The following is a 17,812-nucleotide window of genomic DNA, read 5'->3' as shown; positions in this document are numbered from 1 at the left end:
GGGCAGGGCAATAAGAATAAGGTAGAAAATAATAGCCATTGGAAGAGAAGCCTGCTTTTCATGCACTAACCATCTGGAACATCTTTCTCTTTGACGATGTTTTGCCACTTTATTGGAAGAATTAACATGCAACATATCGTCACACCTCCTTGATAGATTTCTCTTGCGCTAAAAGGCCTTTTTTGCTTTCTCTTTTGAGCTTCTATGATTTGACTTTTTCAGGGTTGTTTTGGTACCATATAAGAGCACATTCCCTAACTTATTCAAGAATAATATTTAGTTGTGTTTCTCTTCTTTCTTTAGTCTTTTTTCTTTAGAACATTACTAAATGCTCTGGGTTACAGCAGTTAAGATAACCTCCATCACATATATATTATATCTCCATGCGTAAAGATTCAAGCCACTTCCTTTATAAAGCTTCCCGGAAATTGAGGGTCTACTTTCTCCCAACAGCCATCCTTGACTTTGAACGTTTCCAAATCTTTCCACAAAAAGAGTTTTCGCTTATATCAATTTTGTCAGAATAAAAGATCAAAGGGATGCGAGCGTGAGACGAGTAGAAAATAATTAATACGCTCCACGCTTTTCTTCTTGCGTTTTCTGCTCATTTGAAAGACCCTGCTACAGAAAACACGGCAAGACCTAAGGTTAGCATCGCGGAAACAAGAAATGCCGTAAGTACCATATCTTTCACATGCAAGCTTTAGATACCCACAATCTGGATAGAAATTCTCTGCAAGAAGCTTCATCAAGATAGACAAAATTACAAGAATCTCTAAAGTAATGGCTACGTTCCAAACAAAAGGCATGCATAACAAATATCCTTTAATTAATTGTTTTTTGTTTCTCGTTTTTTTTGTCCTCTAGCATCTGTGCTCTATGGCTTCTACGCAAATTCTCTCAAGCACGACATCGCTGATCCAGTATTGATAACCACTCTGTATAATGGTATCCGTGACCCTCTTCCGGATTAGCCTGTTCAAGCGCCATTGGTCTATTTTTTCTATAATGCCTTCCAGAATTGAATCAGATGATTAACCTCGTATATTATCGGGATTATCCTTTCGAGTAAGACATTTGCGTATCTCAGCAATCACACAAGTAAATAGACTTTCAATGGCTTCGTCTCTACGGCATTGCTTTTTTCTTCCACGCAAAGCTCTAAAACATTTGATAACTCTTCTGGATAAGGTCTTTAATGACCCGCTTACAGAATTTCAATCTTTCAATCCGTCTAGTTAATTCTTTAGTTCTTTTATCTTTATCTTCTTAGTGAAAATCGTGTATTATGTGATATAAACATAAAGTCAAAAATCTCTCTGTCACTTTTGATAACTTTTGATATAAAGAACAACTGCTTTATGATCTCGCTCAACAGGTACAAGACAAGATACAAGAAGCACTAATAACAGATCTGTCTTCGATAGCAAGACACCTTCTGCGGTTAATACAGCTCTTATCCATCCGGAGCGAATCATACCTGAGGAGGCTGAACCAGTGAGAAGAACGATATCTCTGTAACGCCTTCGAATGGTGAGCCTTAAATACTAAAAAAGATGGGTCGTTTTACGATAACAACGGTGATCTCATTTACAAACAAATAGTATTAGCCCTCTCCTATTTTTGGGGGTGCTTATGTTCACGTCACTACTATTTCTTATTTATTGTGTCTATCTATCTCGCGCTTATACTAGCCATATACGAACATGAATAAATAAGGACATGGGCATGGGCGATCTTCTTTTTTAGTACTTCAGGACATGGGCGATCTCCTGATAAGAACATCGGATGCCATCGAACAAATAAGGATACATATACAAAACACAGAAGCTCCTCTCATTCATGAATCCGCAAAATCACGTTTCCACATAAATATACTAAATGATAACGTAGTCTCCCTTATGGCTTTATTGGAAGAACTCAATAAATACGGCATTGATATTCCTATTCCTGAGAGTAGCGAAAGGCTTATAGCCCGTGTGTGTATGCTCGTCGCAGGGATGCCCCTTAAACATGGCTTCATTGATACCGCGCGCAATTACTGTCGTGAACTGGAATGAGCGAATAAAAGAGGCAGGAGAAGAAGAATCTATATGAAGAATCTATATAAAGAATGGACTTCTTTATTTAGTTTCTTTTTGAGTTTATTTAGAGGCATTAGAGAAATAAATAGCGTGATTTCAGAAGGATGATCCAATTGATGTTTATGGTTTAGCCAAAACTTATATATAAATATAAGAAGAAGATCTTGATGAGTGGTTACACGGATTAAGAAAGAAGGAAAGCGAATAAGGCTATATTATAGAATTTAGAATTATATAAGTCACTAAAAGCCATGTGGTTCCTATAAAGAAAAGAATATCACGATAGAACATGAGCTGGCTCATTATACATTCGATTTTGAACATAGGGATGTTCTCGATGCTGTCGATGGTATTGTATTTATGAACTTCGTCTGGCTCAAGTATATCAATTTCCCGGTAAAGATAGGGAAGAAATAGAAAGACTACCAGAAAAATGGAAAATGAGGCAAAGAGGCTTACAGAAAATATACTTATGTCTGACAAGCTTATTTCCAAATATCTTATGATAGGCGAACAACTAAAAGTAAATGACCCTATCAAATATTTATCGAATATATTGAATCTTTCTAAATAATACTATACTACTATAGAGATGCATTAAAACCGAATTAGGAACTCCTGAGAGATCACAGAAAGCCCGCTTTTGTCTTTTTTTTTTATAGGCGGGAGCAAATATCAAGTAAGTTGCAGATGCTTGGAAAGAGATTCTTCAGGAAGGAACATTCAGAATTTGAGATTCATAGCTAACACGGTGGCTAACTTTAAGCTGTTCAGCACGTTTTAGATATTTTTGAATCAGTTTTTCAGATACAATTTCCAAGCGAGAGAAAGTCATCCTCTATTTCAGGATTTCTGTTAAAGCTTCCGCTAACTAAACTTGAATTAAAGCCCTTATTTATATCTTACTATCTATATGAGATTGGTATGTAATCAAAATGTGCTATTTCATGAGCTATAGTGAGTCTTTTCCATTCAGGAGTTCAAATGTCAATTACATATTTTACAAGAGAGCCTTAATGACTATCCTGTAAAGTCTTTTTATTTATCTGCTCTAGATGAAAGCAAGTTTTTTCTCTTCCACTTCTATACCGAAGTAATTAACCATAGATAAAACATCTACAGGTGCGTCTTTTTGGAAGAATTCCATTTTTTTAACGATAGGTATTATTCACACGATCCCACTCTTAGTATAGCATCCTTAATTCTCCTATTTCACCTATCTTCATTTTTGCGCACAAACCTCTTAAACTTCTTTCAAATTCCCTGCTTATTAAAAAAGTCTTTTTCTTCCTCCTAATTAATTACTCTTTCTTGGGTCGACTAAAGTTTTTGATTTTCTCACTCTTTAGAATGAATAATTTAGTTGATTTTATCCGTAATGAATTTGACCTCATGGGTTCTTTTTTCAATTCTTTTTAGCGAACCACTAATATCTTTTTTAGTCTGACTAGTCAACTCCTCGAATTTCTCTCTCATCTCCTAAGCCTAAGAAATAGTTAACCTTATAGAGCCAACAAATCCCATTATCAATATCATTTATCATTCAAGTATAACTAGTTGCAACGTCCACGGACAAAGCTTGCAAAGAAAAACTGTAATTTCCCCCAGAGAAAGAATAGGTCAAATAATCTGTCCTAATATGCTATCTAAACTATATAATAATAAGGTAATAATAAGGAAGACTGTGTAAGCTCAATATAATTACTGCGATAAATACTAAAGAGCGAAACTTGATAACGTAGTTTTCTTTAGAAGATCCCACAAAGTATCTATTTTCTTTTTTTTCCAGAATTTGTCTTTGTTATCTTCGGACTTTTTATCTTCACTCATAGCGCTCTCCCTAAGAATCAACTAACACGCATTACCATTACATCCAAAAATTGGGGACAGAGTCCTTCGCAGTTTTCCCCACGAATTCAGGGGGTTAATTCAGGGGGTTTTGGGACAGGTGGTGACACATCTTTGCCCCCAAAGCGTTACACTTTCATTTTGACTAAGGAGGGGTTTATTATGAAGTGTAGACTGCGTAGACACTTTTTTAAAGCTGATGAACAATGACTATTTTGAGTACGTGATTTGTCATCGTCTGGGGGAAGTGGGTAGAAGCATGTCGTCGGGATGAGTGGGGTTGTGGCGTCGTCCTCGTCAGGGTTGTTGATGGATACAAACCCACCACATACGATCGCGCGCGTGAAGCAGGATAATCAATCAATAAGATGTTACAATTTTCCCATGAGAAAGAACGCGAAATACGACCGGAAGAAATGCAATCTAATTTTGACAAAAGTGGAACGGGGCGTCTTTCTTTCGCTTCCGAGGGGGTTCCTACAAGCACCTTTAAGGGATGGGTCTCCAAAAAGAAAAACTACGACGGACTGAAAGTTATCGACAGGCCAAGGAGACCTACTACGAAAACATCACCGATAATCTCATTGAGGTCATGGATGCTCCTTTGAGTGAGAGAGAAGAGGCACACAGCTGGCATATGAAAGAAATGCTCAAATAAAGTCGTTTAGAAAGCTATGATTGATTATCCTTAAAACATAGCTCATTTCCTTACTACCTTACTTAATTCATTCTAGCCCTTTTTCTGATCAAATGAGGGGTATTCTATGATTCACCTTCGGCAGATAAACTATTGAGTTTTCGAAAGAATTTAGAAAGACTTGACTACGAAAAACCAGACTGAATTGCTCCTGTTTTTTTTGGGTAATTTCGAGGAATTTCTTCTTTCCCTGTGGACAAATTTGATTAATTTTTCTAAAATCAGACCCTAGCCCACTTTTCGTATATTTCCCCGTAAAAATCCCTAGGGTTAAGGTTTTTTTTTCGGTTGTTGGTAGACCCAAAACATAAAAAAGTGAAATCAGAGCCGTTTTAGGCTTGATTTCAGAAGGTTAATATATAGTATTTTACAGGTAATCGTATGTGTGGAAGAATTTACGAGGATTGCTCCCCACCTGTGAAAAGGTTCAGGAGATTATAGGTGCTTAAAACTGTATTCTTCCAACACAACATATGTCCAGATAAAACTGTATTCTTCCAACACAACATATGTCCAGAAAGTCTACGTTATAATCCCTGAATTTTCTTTCAGGCTCAGGATTAGTAAAAGGGACTGATTTTCTTGAGCCAGAATAAGCCACTTACAGATATTGAACAAGAAAAGAAATTGCTTTCGTCTCTCAAAGGACCTATTATACGGGAAAATTGGAGGATTTTGTAAGACAGATCTTTCCCGGGAAGAAAGAAGGAGGGAAGAGCTCTTATGGAAGGTCCGCGGGCAACTTGATGTTATTTATTCGTTCAGTTTCACAAAGCGCGATAAGCAATAGAAAAACTTTCTAATGGGGGAAGATACGGATGTTTATCGTCTTGCCGTTGCTTCAGCGCGTGGGGTAAGACGACTTGTTGCTGCGTGGATTCCCCTTATGGGTCTTTGTATTTGCGACATCATGGGGCTCATCTGTAATTGTCTCTGCGAACACAGAAGACCAACTTACGAAATTGACCTTTGCTTCAATCTCCCGATGGATGGAATATTGCCAGTTTTCCTATCTTTTTGAGGTGTAAAGCCTTCACAGTGCACAGAAATACGAATTAGTCAGCTATCAGGACGATAGAAAACTTTTGAAATCATTTCTTTTACAGGGATGACGTATAAGCATGGACGAAGATCATATCAATCAAATATTTGATCCGTATGAGAGTGCCAAGAAGGAGCGAAGCCCTCATGAAAACAACTGACAGAAGGTAATTCCATTTTCTTTTCCACATATGGAAAGATCCTTTTGTAAAAGATAGTTTAATACCATATATTGAGACCTGTCATGGATAATATATATGTAGCTGTTCTTGAAAATCTTTCGGCTACACATAGCACTAGATGGTAGAATGGTATAAAACCTTTTGTAAAAGATAGTTTAATAATATATATGTAGCTATTCTTGAAAATCTTTTGGCTACACATAGCACTAGATGGTAGAATGGTATAAAACCGTGAACATAGACTCATAATTATAATAATACTTAATTAAGGACTATCGGAGTGCCTTTCATAAAATGAGCAACAGAGAACAATAGAGACATGGGTTGAGAAAGTGAATCTTTACCAATTATCCTTGAGATACTCTGATGAGGAGGGTTTTGCTTCTGCGATGAATAGATTCCATTTTGATATTTCCCTTAATGTATGGGAATGCTTGTATTTCCCGAAAGACGTAATGAAGAAAGAGATGTGGAAGGCTTTGGTTATGCCTCTGGTCCCTTGGCAGGTTTATACTGGGTAGAGAATGCTAACGGATTATACCGTATTTCAGATTGAAGAAATTTACACTTACAGTTGCACAGGCTTCGGAGAGATGGGGAAAGGAAAACTTGTCACTGAATGCGCAAGCTCTTCTGGAAGAGAAAGCTGCAAGAGAACTGAACTTTCTTCATCTACCTATGGAAGACGAAAGAACTTCGCCCTTCGAAGTGAAAAAAACAGATTCAGGCTTTTGATTTCGAAGAAAATGAAAAGCATCTTATAAAACAAGGGTTTCCTTATATTCTGATATTCTAGTTCTAGGAATGAGGGTAACACTATTTACGGGGCTTCTCCAGCTCTTCGTGCTATTCCCAGTTCCTTATTTATAAATAAGATCAAGGAGGAAGATATCAGACATTATCTTTTGAACCCTTTAACAAAAGAAGGTTTTGATCGTCAGAATTGACCTTTAAAATCAGGTTATCTTGTTCTGTTCCTAATGGATTGAGCAGAGAAGGAACCGAGAACCCATTAAACTTGGTCTTCCGAAAGCCTACGTTGATCATCTTGAAGAGGCAAAACTATCCATTTTGAGAATATTGAAACTTGAGATTTTTCAGACCATGGATCCAACCATGCCACAACTGTGGAAACAAACGCAAAAATACGTGAAAAGAACATGTTCATTTCGCCTATCATGGGTAGGTTGCAGAAAGCACTTTTACATCCTCTTCAAACCCGCGAACTGGATATTGGCTCCTATTTTCATTCGTTTAGTGAAATCCCGGAAAACACACATTCTTTTATCAAGGATATCGTTAAAGACATTGAATATAGCTCTTATGTTTACCGCATCCAAATGGCTGAAGTGAAGAAGGTGCGAGCATTCTAAATGTTATGACTCTTGCTACCAAAGCCACAGTGGAAACACAGGATAGAACCTTTCTTGAGACTCTTGATACATTGAACATCCCAACAAATTACGCGGCATTTGGCTACGGTCAATGGCATGCCTCCAGACTGCCTGAGAACAGATGAAGAAATAGCGCAAATTCAGCAGAACAGAGAGGCAATAGAACAAAATATGCAAATCGTAGAGATGGCAGGAAAGGCATCTTCTATGGTTAAAGCCAGGGTTGAGAGCAGAAAGGACGTTCTAATTATTCCGTTAAGCAATCCGATTGAATCAGAAACCGATTGGCCAGGCAGGTTATCCGCAATAAAAAACGTTATGTCAAAAGAGCTTGTTTACAAACGAAGAGATGCGTGTCGTTCTCTTTTTTCCAGTGAACAGGGAAGAATCTTTTTCTTTTACCATTTGGCGGATTTTTCTTCGGCGAATGACAGCTGTTTTGATCCATCCCGATCCCATAAAACATGCCCTTTTTCTTTTTTAAGGCAGGAGAGACGTTTGGATCCATATTTAGAATTTAGAGTGGTACAGCAAACTTACAAATGAGGAGATAGAATAAATGTTGAATTTAGGGGAAGAAGTATAATGGCTGAAGAAAACACGAAACAGCAAGAAATAAATACCTAAAGAACAAGCTGTGCAGAATCAAGAGCAGGGTTCCCAGAGTTGAGGTTCATGGGTTCTAAGCTATTAGATATCAAGCAAGAAAGAACGAACAGCCGAATTTCGAACTTACTAAGGCAGGAAGAACCTCTTTTTGGGGTGCCAGAAGATGACAAATATACATTGGATTACGCCAAGGATAAAAAAGGATGGCAGAGACAGACCATTGGTTCCAGAACTGGAAAAGCTCAATGATATTCGCCAAAACTAAATGAGGAACTTGTTGTACCTGATTACTTTGCCACATCAGATCAACATGAGGCTTATGCGCGTACAATTTGCTCTTGGCTGTCCCTCAGATTAGAAGGACTATGACATCGTAAAGATAGATAAGATTTCCTCTCTAACTGCTAATGAAATTAGTCAGGATCTTAGCGCTAACTGAACCCTACTATGTACACTAGAATAGAAAGAAAAGAAGTCACAGACACACTGGTCTATAACTCTAAGTCTCGACAGAGAGGAATGAAGTCCTTGACCGAATTCTCAGGCTTACGTCTCGAGTTAATTCAATATTCAATAAATAATGAAACGAATTAACTCTAAGAGGGCTGTTACCTTTAGTCTTTCTTACTTCACTTTCACGCCCCAAAATAGACTCGAAAGTATGGGCTTTTTGTCCCAAGGGTCTTCAGAGTTCTACTTCTTTGCTGATGCTGAGTGCTTGACTTGAAACACTTGATTTTACAGAGTTCAAGAAGGAGAATGAAGAAAGAAATAGGTTCAGGAGTTAACTCGAATGAAGAAATAGGGTCAATCAGGGACAAGTTCAGTAGGATAGAAGAATAAGTAAGAGAAGGATAATGCAGAAAGAAATAGGAGGTAAAGCTGAATGAGTAAGTAGCGAGAGATGAACAAGAACCAAACAAAGACTTATTTACCGAGGTCAAGCAAGAATAAAGAGGAGCGAGCAAAGCAACTCGACAGGGAGAGGAGCGAAGCAATGAGACCGTAAAATAGCTTGACCCATTTACCTCCTTCAATCTGGTTCAGGAAAGAATAGAGAAGAGACTCTAAAATAGTTAGTTAAACCCTTACAAGAAAGTAAATGAATTAATAAGCTGCTTTACCAGAGAGTCAGAAAAAGAGTGAAAGCAAGCAAGAAAGGAGAAGAGAAAGAATGAATAGTGAAACCCGAGGGAAAGAATCCATAGGTGAAAGAAGGTGCTTTACCTCGTTCAAGAATAGTGAGTGAAAGAATAACTCACAAGAACAGAAGGGACAGGTTCCGGTTCACTCTCATTCATCTTGAGGATTGACTTCCAACTCTCATTCATCTTTCGTAAACCCTCATCTTGAGTTGAGTCTTAGTTTACTGTTCAAGAAGTAATAGTAATATGGGGCGAAGCCACGAGACCGAGTTCAAGAAGGTGAACGAGAGAATAGGAACAGGAGAAGGAATCTTGAGTTCAGACTCTCCCTTCTTTCATTCATTGACAAAGACTGTAAAGCAGCTAATTCATTCTCTTTGTCTTACCTTGTCCGGTTCAGGTTCTTCAAACACTCGGGAAAGCTATTTTCAGAATAGTCCTGGTTTTCGCTTGAGTCTTAGTTTACAGTTCAAGAAGAAATAGGGGAAAGAAGGATTGAATATGCTTTACCTCGTGAAAGAATAAATAGGTAGAGAGAGGAGGGAAGTTCGTAAACTCTCTTGAGTTGAGTCTTGAGTTGAGCCTTTACAGTGAATAAATAGGAAAAAAAAGAAGAGGAACAGGAGTGAAGGATTTTCCCTTACTGTTCGTGTTTGAAGGGAAAGAACAAGAACTTCAAGTAATGTAATATAGGCTCAGGTTCCGGAGAAAGAATCAATCAATAGGTTCAGTAGTTAACTCGAATGAATAAGGAGTTCACACTTTCAACACTTTCAAGTTTCGGAGAAAGATCAGTTCAAGAAGGTGCTTTACCGAGTTCTCGAATAGTGAGTGAAAGAATAACTCACAAGAAAAGAGAACGAATGAACAAGGATTGAATAGGAAGTAGTTCAGGAGAGAAGACGAAGACAAAGTAAAGAATAGTCTTTCCCTTGTTTACCAGGTTCAGGAGAGAAGCCGAGGTTCAGTAGCGAAGGGAATATCGGGGAAGGAGTGAAATTAATCAAAGGTTTAAGGTTTTCTCTTTCTTCTTTCCTTCCTAATTACCTTGTGAAAGAAGGGAGAGTCAATTCATTAGCTACTTCACCTATTTACCTTGTTCAAGAGTGAAAGAAAGGAGAAGATCAACATTTATCATCTCTACTATGGGATGAAATTCAGCATTGACTTGATTTGCCGCTGGGATGTTTCAAATCAAAGAAAGAAAGGAACAAGCATCTCTTCAGGCTATTCTAAACCATCCCTTCTATATTTCTATTTTATGAGGTTTGATCTCGTCATTGAATGAGCCTCGCCTAGATAAAACATCAGAAACTAAGAAAGGGAAGGGATAACCCTACTTCTGTTACGTACGTAACAAACAACCTTTGACTCGACAAAAGAAGAGAAACTCTATTTGCATATTGCTCTCTATTTATATATAAACGACGCTCCTGAGCCTGTCGGTCTCACTATTGAGCTCCGAAACCTATTTACCGAGTCTTTGAGTTCAAGAAAAGGTTTAAGATTGAGTCTTAGTTTACCGTTAAAGAAGAAATAGGAAAAGGAGTGAATGAAGGAGTTTCCCTTGTTTACAGTTCGTTCAATCAAAGACCTATTCTATTCTATTTACCGAGTCAAAGAGTGAAATCAGGGAATAAAACAAAGCAAAGCTAGAACTAAGAGAGGAGCGAAGCCGAGGTTCAGTAGCTCTTATTCTTCTTTTACAGTTCAGGGAGAAGAGTGAAAGAAAGGGGCAACTAAGACAGAGAGGAGGTAACCAACCTTTGGAGGAGTGAAATCAGGGACAGTAAATGAGTTAGCTGCTTTATCGAGTTAAAGAGTGAAACCCAAGTGAAAGAGGGGACAAGTTATTGAGTTCAGGAGTTTACCGAGTTCAATCTATCTGGTAAAAAAGAAGGTTCTGGTTCCGAAGGAATATCTGATTCTGCCTCAATCTTTCCTTTCTCTGATTTTGCATCTTACTCAATCTTTGCTTTCTCTTCTTCTTCTTCTTTCATTCTCTTTCTCGTCAGGTTCAGGGTTTATTTCATTCATAAGGTAAATAGGTTCCGGTTCAGGAGAGAAGCCGAGTCTTTGAATAGTTCAATCGTTGTTTACAGTTCAATCAGGTTCATCAGTAATAGTCCTGTTTTGTTCAGGAGAGTGAATCGTCAGTCTTTCAAGCAAGAGGAAAGAAAAGCAAAGAGAAGAGACAGACCGTAAAATAGCTTTACCTCCTTCCTTATACAGTTAAAGAATAAATATGAAAGAGCGAAGCCACGAGACCATAAAATAGCTTTACCTTGTGTTTGAGTAAGGGACAAGTGATTGAGTTCCGGAGAAAGACTGACTACTATCCTATTTATCGAGTAAAGGGGCGAAGCAATGAGAACGACAATGAGTAGGCGAATGAGCGAAGCCGAGGAAAAGGTTCAGTAGCTTTTTCGGTTTCTTCTTCTTTTACAGTTCAGGTTCCGGAGCTAATCTTTCTTTCATTTGTTTCGTCTTTCAAGCAGAATCAAAGGAAAGCAAAGAGAAGAGACCGGCCATATATATGTCCTGTTCAGTTCGTAAACTCTCATCTTGTCTTGCTTGAGTCTTTGTTTACTGTTCGAGAATCAATAGGAAAAGGAGTGAAAGAAAGGAGGAAAGAATAGTTCAACCCTCGTTCAATGACCTCAAAAATAGGGAGAGGTTCAGTAGTGATTGAGTTCAATCTCTTGACTTCTGAATTACCTCATAAATGGCCCTAAAAATAGACAGAAGATAGAGTTTTTTGATTAATGGTCTTTACACGAGAGGGAAATGGCGTTAAAAATAGACAGAGGCATGAACTCTCATTCATTTCAGTTTACCGAGTTCAAGAGTGAAATGAAGGAAAAAATAGGGGGAGGACAAATCTTTCTTTCATTTCATATGCTTTCCCGAGTGAAAAAGTTCAATGGCCTAAAAAATAGGGGGAGGACAAATCTTTCCTTCATTTCATATGCTTTCCCGAGTCTTTGAGTGAAATGAACGAAAAAATAGGGAGAGGCGAACAAGAAAATCCTTCTTCTTGAACTGTAAACAAGGGAAAGCCGCTAATGAATTGACTCTCCCTTCTTTCATTCTCGTCAGGTTCAGGATTGAATGAATTGACTCTCCTATCAAGGAATAAAATATCTGATTCTTTCACTTACAACTCTGTCTTCGTCTTCTTCCTTTTCCTATTGATTCTAGAACAGTCAAGTCTCATTCATCTTTCTTGTCTTGCTTCAGTCTTTCAATTCTCTTTTCTTTTACCGACTGTAAAGGTTAAGGGGCGAAGCCACTTTATCGAGTTGTATCGGTTCAGGAGTTGTACTTGTTTGTTTTCGCTTTCATTTCTCTTTTATTCTTTCACGAGGTAAATAGGGTCAGGTCATATCGTATTCCCGTCAGGTGTAATAGATAGAAGCTAAGGTTACGGAGCAGGATCAAGAAGAAATAGAGTAGAGTCAGTCAAAGGGGAAGGTTCAGTCTCATTAATGGTGAGTCTTTCCTTCCTTAAATCCTACTATCCTCTTTCAGTCTTGACTTGATCTTTCTCTTTCATTTGTTGAGTCTCATTAAGCCTAAATGAAACTCAACAAATGAAAGAGAGTGCTTTACCTCCTTCAATCAGTAGTCCAATGGAGCAGAAAGAAAGACCTATTTACCGAGTTCAATCAGGTGAATGAGTTTACCAAGTTGGAGAGGAAAAGGAGCGAGGGGAAAGAGCTCTTTGCAAGAAATCCATAGTTGGGTGCCTGGCTGATGAAATACATCCTCAGAATGACTTGAGTGCCTAACCTTTGAGGTGAGGTCAAGGGCATTGATAGGGAAATGCACGCACGCACTTGTAGTCGTTTCAGATGCGATCAAAAAGCCTTTTTTCAAAGCTATGAGACTACATATGAAGAAGATACGAATAGAGATGCAGAAGGTCTGAAGTTAGAGGTTCAGGAGATATGAGGAAGATGCCAATAGAATAAAGATGCGGAAGGTCTAAAGTTAGAGGTTCAGGAGAGTCAATGAATTAAATCAAAACTCTATTTATTTACCGAGTGAAAGAATAGAGATGCAGAAGGTCTGAAGTTAGAGGTTCAGGAGCAAAGACTCAACAAATGAAAGAATGAGAGAATTGACTCGCTAGTAATGTAATGCTTTTTGAGAGGAGAGAGCGAGACCGATAGGGAGAGGAGCGAAGCCGCTTTGTTACGTGTGAGTCTTTCTTTCATTTTCTCGACTGTAAAGGATAGGACAGAAGATGAAAACACCTATTTACCGCCGAGTTCAAGAAGCGAGACGAAAGAAAAGGAAAGATCAGAGAAAGAATAAAAGAAAGACCTATTTACCGAGTGTTTGAATAAATAGGGAATATCGTCACAGGTTCAGGAGGTAAGATCAGAGAAAGAATCAGAATAAAACACCCATTTGTGAAAGAAGTCAGAACGTAGATGAAAGCTATCTTGTGATCATAATTGCTTTACAGTTCCAGAAGGTGAAGAAAAGAACAGAAAAGAGACCGTAAGTCAAGGCTAGGGAAGAGCGAAGACGAAGACAGAGTGAAATCAGGTTCATGAGTGAAAGAAAGGAGAGGAGAAGAGAAAGATCAGTTCAAGAATAAATAGGTTCAGGTCACAGAGAAGCAGACTGATAGTTGGTTCAGGAGAAAGAAGAAGAAAATGACCCTAAAAATAGGGGAAGGATAGCTTTTTTTTATTGATGGTCTTTAAAGGAAAAAGGGTGAAATCAGTCCCATTTAGCCTATTTGGAACTCTTTTACAGGGAAATCAAGGGATTTCGACCTCCCTAAAAAATAGCCCAAAAAATAAAGGAAGGATAGCATTTTATCCAAAAAAAATAGACAGATGATAGAATTTGCAAATAAATGGTACTAAAGAGGGAAAGAAGGGAATAAAACAAAGAAAGCTAGAAAGGCTAAGCTAAGACAGAGAGGAGGTAACCAACCTGGGAGTTCCAGAAGGATTGAAGGAGAGAAGCTAGAAAGGCTAAGACAGAGAGGAGCAAATCTTTCTTTCATTTTCAATTCCTTTACAGTGTTTGAATAACTCACCATAATGGAACAAGGAGTTAAGTCGAATGAATCTTGTCTTGCTTGAGTCTCCCTTCAGTCTTGAACAAGGGCCGAAAGAACTCTTTGACCTAAAAAAATATCCCTAAAAATAGACAGAAGATAGAATTTTATCCAAAAAAATAGACAGAAGATAGACTTTTTTGATTAATGGTCTTTACAGGAAAAAAAGTGAAATCAGGGAAAATGGCCCTAAATGCAGGGAAAATGGCCAAAAATGGCCCAAAATCCTGGGAAATTAGGGATTTTATCCCAAAAAATAGACAGATAGAAAAAATTAATTAATGGTCTTTACAGAATCAGGAGTGAACGAAGTAGGAGTCTTTGTCTTTCTTTCGTCTCCCTTTATTCTTGAACTGTTCCGTCTCATTCTGCTTTCGTTTCATCTTGTCTTGAGTTGAGTCTTGAAAAGCAGCTAATGAATTTCTTCTTTCAACCACTGTAAACTCCTTCAATCCTTTGACCTCTGGAAATCTGGCAAGGGAATAGAGTCTTTGGTTCAAGAAAGAAAAACGAACAAAAGCTACTTTGACCGAGTGAAAGAATAACTCACAATCACGGAAGGTAATAAATAGATAGAGGTTCCGGGAGCAAAAAGAACAGACCTTGTTCAAAAGGGAGCAAAGCTTCGAGTCTTTACTTTCAGTTGAAGGAGAAAGATCAGAGAAGAAAGAGACCAATAGCTGAATCACTTGAATCAGTTGAAGGAGCGAAGCCGAGGTTCAGTCGAATTAATCTTTCGGCTTTCCTTCCTTAATGAAAGAGTGAAATCAGGGAATAAAACAAAGCTAAAGCTATAACTAAGACAGAGAGGAGCGAAGCAACGAAACCAAGAGGGAGAGGAGCAAAGCAACGAGACAGATAAATATGGAAGAGGTTCATATGCTTTACCTCGTTCAAGAAGCTCGAGACAAATACATGATGACTGACTCTCTTATTCTTTTCTTTCCTGTAAAGGTTGTTTTCGGTTTCTTCTTCTTTTCTTCCTTTCTTTCGTTCTTTGAAACATCCCCATCCCATTCCAGTGGCAAATCAAGTCAAGGGACCATAGGCGAACGGGGAAGAGACTTTTCGAACCCGCAAAATCACAGCAACAGTAAGACTGAACGAAGTGAGTTACCAATTTCTATAGAGCTGGGGCATAAACCAAAGAGGAGTCAGGGTATCAGCAGCTCATTCAAGCTGGCATTTTGTACTCTCCATCCCTAATTGTATACAAGAGATCATCTCAACCTTATAAAGTATACATATTCACCGATAGGCAAGGATCCGAAAGGAGTTAGGCTCAGATGGTATCACCTTTTACCGAACGGAGGTCTCGTAGCCTAGCGAAACGACTAAGTCTTAATTAGGGGGGATGAGCTTTACATCAAGACCCTAACTTAGATCAATTTCCATACCTAAATCTACTTCCCAAGAGGGATAACAACCCGAATCTAATAGGTTTGACAAACAACCAAATGGTTTTGAGGAGAAGCAGATGGAAAAAACAAGGAAAAAGCCAAGAGTTTCTAATGAAACGGAAACCTAAAGTCAAGCAAGATAGGGTGTCTGTAATTATTGAAGAGATTAAGCATGGGGAGAGTTGCATAGGATACTACCACTTAAAGCAGTACTCAGACTGTTATCTTATCCCTGTAAAATGTTCCATCCAGACTGTTATCGTAGGATTACCTTTCAGCATCTGGCTTTTTTGGTTGGAGGAGGCTTCGCCCAGAAGAATGGTATCGTCCGCAGGTTCAACGCTCGTATTTCTGGAGCGAGAATCATTCCTTTCTCCCTCGCTTGCAGGCTTTTTTGATAGAGAGAGAGTAAGGGGGCGGAGCTTACTTAGCCTTCTCCCCTCTTCCTATTTGAATCTTATTACAATCTTCAGAAGGAAGAGTTTATTGATTCCAATCCTATATCAATCATTTGTTGATAGATAGGGCCGATAGCCACCTGACGAGAGAGGTCCTTAAGGATATTGTGGAGAGAGCGGAGGCTCTCGTTTTTTCTTCTCGCTAACGATCTTCTTTTCTTCCTCATTCCGGCATGATCAAAGAAGCTATGACTGACCTGGTCCCCTTTTCAGACAAGACCCTCTTTCTTTTTCTTTCTTTGTTTTTCCGCTTTTTAATTGGGAATCAACCCCCTCTGCTCCTCTTTTTTTTCTAGCTCACTGCTTTACTTTATTGCACGCATTTGGTGCGCTATCGAATAAGATTCCTATCTATATATAAGTTGTCAAAGGAGATCCCCATCTCAAGGAGGTCCTCCACTTTGGTTGGCTAGTCGATCTTCCTCTCTCCGAATTGCAATTTGTTTGGATCATCCTCGTTGTACTTACTCTTTCGAAGGATCACCTGCTTGCTTCCTCTCGCTATCGGTCTCTTTTCTTTTCTTTCCCTTTCATCTCTCTGCGTAACTCTTAGGGATTTGAGTGAAGCAGCGGGCAATACGACAGAGCAAAAGCTAGCGACTTTCTTTTTCATATTTCTTGAAAGCTTGAAGCTACGGCATCCCACCAATCCTATCCGAAAGGGTGAGTTTATGCTATGGTGGTGCCTGACCCTGATTGCTCAATTGTTAACCGAGCTAAACCATTCCCCCCACCCTTCTTTCTTTTTAAATCAAATAATCTTTCTTTCTTTATCGGTGAAATTACTTTCTTTCGAGTGATTTGATTCATCAATAGGGGACCATCCCATACCATAAGAAGTTGCTTCTTGGAATGCCGTCGTTCAAGCACAGGCTGACCACTGATTCAATCAATCTTCACCAGATCTTGCTACTAGAAAACCGAAGGAGCACACAAAGCGAAGGGACTCACCAAGCTAGAACGTAGTTGTTTGTGTAAACGGAATCGAGTTTCAAATCATAAGATGACGAAGTGAACCAACGAATCAAGCTTAACACATCTTTGATCCACTCTATGAACTGAAAGCGAGATCTTGCAAAACAACCACAGCAACGCCCGGATCCGCAAGAATGGGTAGGTTAGGGGCGCTATTCTCTGAGTTCTGCTCTCAGTGTGTATGCTTACGTAGGAGTTGCTATTCGGACGTAGATCGGGTTCTTGGTTCTTCCCTCGAACTACCTTTTGTAACGTAAAGCTAGTCTAAAGTCGATTCAGTATCAGGGCTACGAGTGGGTGTAGCGGATTTGATCATCCTCTGCTACGCGAACCTGCTCAATCAGCAACGACCGAGAATCAGTCAGACTAGTCAAAAGAGCAGTACGCACCCATATGAGAATACCTTCCAGCAAAAAAGCCCAACTAATTAGAACAATAGACTGAGAGAATACCATACCAATAGACTAAACGAAGACCCCCAATAGAACACACCATAATAATAGAAAGAAAGACCGCCCTCCTATCATTCACCAGGTTGCTTTAGCTTTAGCGCTCAGAGGAATGACAGAAAGAGATCATTGAATGAATTTGATCAGATTGCTCTGTCTGATACCGTCTCGACATATATATAAGAATGATGAATTGAATCTCTTTAGTTAGAAAGATCTTTTGTCTCGAGCTTCGCTTTCTTTCTCATGTGCTATGAAATTACGTTCCCTAGACTGATCCGTATGAGAGAACAAATCCTGCAGCGATGAGTTTGAATGAAGGTTCTTTTTTCCTCAGACTCGAAAACCTTTCTTTTCCTACTTCGGAGAGTGAAACGAAGGAAAAGCCTGACCTGCCCTTATTGTTAGGTCATCCTATTTCGGAGCATGGTCAGGTTCTTAAGGTATGTG

General features: G+C 38.8%; 1 long non-coding RNA gene across 1 annotated transcript in view; it reads left to right on the top strand.

The window, feature by feature from the left end:
• The first annotated feature begins 17,746 nt into the window (after positions 1-17,746).
• The window catches only part of LOC111469953, a 2,048-nt gene continuing 1,982 nt past the window's right edge, over positions 17,747-17,812 (top strand). The window contains exon 1 of the long non-coding RNA XR_002714958.1: positions 17,747-17,805. This is a non-coding gene — a long non-coding RNA (uncharacterized LOC111469953). The remainder of the gene's footprint in view (positions 17,806-17,812) is intronic.

Source organism: Cucurbita maxima, unplaced genomic scaffold, assembly GCF_002738345.1.
Source record: "Cucurbita maxima cultivar Rimu unplaced genomic scaffold, Cmax_1.0 Cma_Scf00042, whole genome shotgun sequence".
Taxonomy (NCBI): domain Eukaryota; kingdom Viridiplantae; phylum Streptophyta; class Magnoliopsida; order Cucurbitales; family Cucurbitaceae; genus Cucurbita; species Cucurbita maxima.
The sequence above is the reverse complement of the archived record's forward strand: the minus strand, read 5'-3'. Positions and strand labels throughout refer to the sequence as shown.